A 4481-nucleotide genomic window follows, 5' to 3' on the forward strand; every position below is an offset into this window, starting at 1 on the left:
AACTCGATTTAACTTTTTCTTGGTTTAAATGGATTAAAAACCCTTGTTGATGTATTAAAACAAGGTTAATTATCTTTATTTTCGGTTTATTTTTCTTTTACTTTTCTTTCATTTTTATGTTTTAGGTTTTGGGGGTGAAAAATTAGAAAATACAAAAATACTGTACTTTTCGTTTGTATAGATAAAAACCAAAAACATTGAAAAATTTGAAAAAGACAAAAATATTGTGTTTTCTTGTTTTAAAATATTTTGAAAATCCAAAAACAATATAAAATTTTGAAGAATAAAAAATATTGTGTTTTCAGTATGTATAGAAAAATCTAAAAAACCAAAAAGATTGTGAAGTTTTATTATGATTTATAAGAAAATTGAAAAAGACAAAAAGATTGTGTTTTTATGTATGTAAAGAGAAAATTCAAAAAGATTTTTGCATATGCTCGTTGAAAAGTATGTCAATTACTCATATTTGAAGGACATAAACTTGTATGTGTTTGGTCCTAATGTTTACTTGTAAATGCTTGGGATAGCCATTTACCTGATAATGGAAAGTAGTTTGGGCGATCGTTATGAGTTTTACTTTATTCTTTCGCTGAAAATTTTGTCAGTTATCTTAAGTTTGTGGAACATGCTTGCATGTTTTGGTCCTGTTATCTACTTGTAAATTGATAGGATAGCCATTAATCTATAAACTAAAAGTAACTGGGGAGACTGAATTTATTTTTATGCTCCTAAAAAATTTTGAGTTTTTGAAGCAAAAAGAGAAAATGATGGTACATTGATCATTTGACCCCATATCCAGAAAGAAATAAGCTTAAAAGATTGAGTGCTTAATTTCATTGGTGCATTGATAGGTCTTAATCAAGCTGTTAGAGTAAAGTATGTGATATAAACTTAAAGATATGCCAAATTGAAAGAGCTGTTAGTCTCTAACAAAAGTCTCGGTATTGATGGCAGAAATATAATAGCCTGTCATACTCAAGCCTTATATTTGTTTGATCACCAAAAATAAAATAAAACAAATTACAAGCGTTGAGGTTCTGGACATTTTGAGTCTTTATGCGGCTTAATCATCTGGGTATTCATATGCATGAATATTTCAATCGCTTTTAGAGCAAACCCAAAGTCATTAGACTTGATCACTGTTTTACATTGTACAAATTTAAACTACTGACTTGATCAAAATCCGCTGTTAGTCATACATTTGTTCCTCCCTTGCGCGCATCTCAATACTAGTAAGAAACAGACCCCAGGGGATACAATGTATGTAAGCCGACAAATGGACTCGTGCATACTCACTCACAGTAAAGGAAACTCTATGCATTGCTTACAAATTTCTATTAAATTCAAATTTTGATCAACTTTATAAATGGTTTAAGTCAAGTTGGGGTGATATGGTAAAAATCAAATTAAGCTTGAACCGAGGCTAGAGGCTGATAGTTTCTGATATTCTGTGCTATAATTGAACATTTAATCATATCACATAATCGCTTGAAAGTTTGTTATAAGATTTAAGTGGACAACAATATCAATGACCGACTTAACACAAGTCACAATATCGCTGAAATATAAAACTCTGCCTGAACTCAGCAAAAATACAAAAATATGTACTGCTTTTGAAAAATTCATACAAAAAAATTATATATATATATTTTTCTGCTTAATGTTTTATTTTTGGATAATTTTCTTGTATTTATCTTTCATCGAAAATTCAAAATATCAAAAATATTTTAGTTTTTCTTTTACATATTTAATTTTTATTAAGTTAAGTGTTTTTGAACATAAAACACGTTAAGGTATGTGATGACCGAGATACGGGATGTCGTTTGATTATAATTTATTTACACAATTGGTATCAATAAACAATCGTTCTATTAATTTATTAATTTATTTATTCTTTTATTTAATTAAATTTCTTATTTAATTTAAAATTACATAAAAGTAATTCGTTATTCTTGTATAACGAATTAGGGTCATTCATAACGAATTGTATTCCAATTCGTTAACTTAATTCGCTTCCGCCACTCTGTAACGAATGACTTCTAGGTCGTTAAACATAACTTAACGAATCAAGCACGAATTACTGCTAATTCTTTATTAAGTCGCCTTAAATTTTAACGAATTAACTTTAATTCGTTATGCAACATGTGCATATCTGATAACGAATCACCTGATTCGTTATTTCAAATTTAAACGAATCTGATGACTGATAACATTGGAGATTGTGCCGCATCAGAGCATATAGGGATTCGTGAACCCATTTGCTCCCCTATTCACCTTTCTTCTTCACAAACATACTGTTACTCTGCCGAATTTTTCTCTGAAATTCGATTATCATTATACTCAATAATAGTCCGTGTTTCTGAATCCTAAGGTTAAGACGAAGACGGCGTGATGATTTTCGTCATATTTAATGAACATTTTCAGGGTTAATCATCGATTTTGTTATCGGTTTTTATGTTATTTATAAAACCCTTAATTTTCCTATTATATATTATGTTTTGGTACAAATGGACAAGCTGAATCAGCTGGCGATGTGTTTCTGAGATCCTTGTAATTATTTGTTTGGTTATACATCGTTGATTATGTTTGAATTGATTTCAGTTTGCAATTTTGAATTTTGATGTTCTTGCTAATTTTGACTTGGACCTTAATTAATCAAAGATTAAGCCTAAGGGCCATTCGTTATGTTGTAACGAATCGGAACTGTTTCGTGTCCAATTCGTCACATAGATCAAACGAGTCGGGTTATCATTCAATATTTATAACGAATCAGATTTTTATTCGTTATTTATAACGAATCAACCTTTAATTCGTTAACTCTTCACTCCTGATTCGTTAGATCTAATTCGTCTTATTTACTTGATAACGAAGTAGCTAATTCGTCATAACGAATCACCAGTTCGTTATAACGAATGACATTTTTAAAATTATTATAAAATTAATAGTTTCTAAATTTGTCACACCCTCAAAATCCACTAACGGAGTTTTACCGTCAGAGGGTGTGAACTAACAGGATCGGAATCATTAGTTATAATCAAACCATAAATAAAGTTTTCACACCACGAAAACATTTGAGTGTAAATAAGTGCGGAAGCGTAAATGCATAAACCAAGTGTTGCGTCACGCAGGACGACTTAAAACCCAATTGATAACAGTTTAAAAATAAGTTTGCAAAAACGATAGAGTTCAATGATGCATGTTCCTATACCGCGCGCCCGCCTCGGCTACGTGAGAATAACATACTAAAAGTATCAACACGAGGTTGGTGAGTTCACAAGTTTATATAAAATAAAGCGTTTAGCGTTTTGCATTTTGTGTTTTGCGTTTAGCGTTTTGCGTTTACCAGATAGTGTTAAATCAATTATATATCGATAGGTAGCTAGCCTATACAACAAGTATTACTAAGTGTTCGACACCGAAGCTGACTGTTTATCATGTGCCTTGCCACCAGGTCTATCCCGACCATGGTAATGTGTTTAGCCAAGATTACACCCACTCGACCTCCAGTCGAGCTTAGCGTTGGGTGGGGTTTGTCAAACCCAGTAGTACTACTCAACAATGACTCGTTATTTTCCAATACTAAACGGTTCGATGTGTGAAGGACTTCAATTATTTCGTTTGCCACTTAGCCTTTACAAGTGATATATAATTTCATAACAAAATCTAAAAGCGTTTCGGAGTATGTTATCTCCCCCATGTGAAAAGCGTTTAAAAAGTTTAAAAGGGGAAAGTGAAACTCACTGTTTGCGAAGAATTCCCAAAAACAAGTCACCCAAGTGATGCGCGTCACAGAAAACTCTCACTAGCGTTCTATAACAACAAGGAGATTTTCTAAGAGTCGGAACTATTATCGAGTCTCTAGACCCGGCACATAATTCCTATACACAAAATACGTTTCGTGTTTTCACAAAGTTCAGCAGCTAGTTTCATCAAGACAGAATTCTACTTGAAAGATTACTCTATTCAACAGATCATAGCATCTCAATTTATTCACCAAAAATCATCACAAAAACATACATGAGTTAGGTTTCCAGAACATATTTTATTGTATTTTTATTCTACATATATTTCTCAAAATGATCAAAACATTACAGCAAACTCACAGCAATCAAAATCATGCGCAACAGAATGTTATTTGTTATTCCCGTTAAATGAAAAATCTAATTAATGCAAGACTAATTGGGTTAGGTTCTTAACTCAACAAGTTAACTTCCAGAAGTGGAACTAACCCATTTGGTCTTGTAGTTCATGAGATATGCTAATTACAAAACAACTTAACAGCAGGTCCCACAACTCAGATTTGCACTTCAGTTTTGTAAAATCATAAAGATTAACTTTTACTCGTCCAAAAATTACAAACTTGGACTTTATAGAAACTAGACTCAACATAGCACCCTGTAGTGTTAACAACCTCAACCAATTTCCACATTAAAAATCGTTACAGTTGTCTAAACATAACTTACAATCTGTCCAGTACCAGT

The sequence above is a fragment of the Bidens hawaiensis genome, unplaced genomic scaffold, assembly GCF_021521415.1.
Source record: "Bidens hawaiensis isolate Kalapana, Puna unplaced genomic scaffold, B.hawaiensis_p1.1 tig00024857_1, whole genome shotgun sequence".
NCBI lineage: Eukaryota > Viridiplantae > Streptophyta > Magnoliopsida > Asterales > Asteraceae > Bidens > Bidens hawaiensis.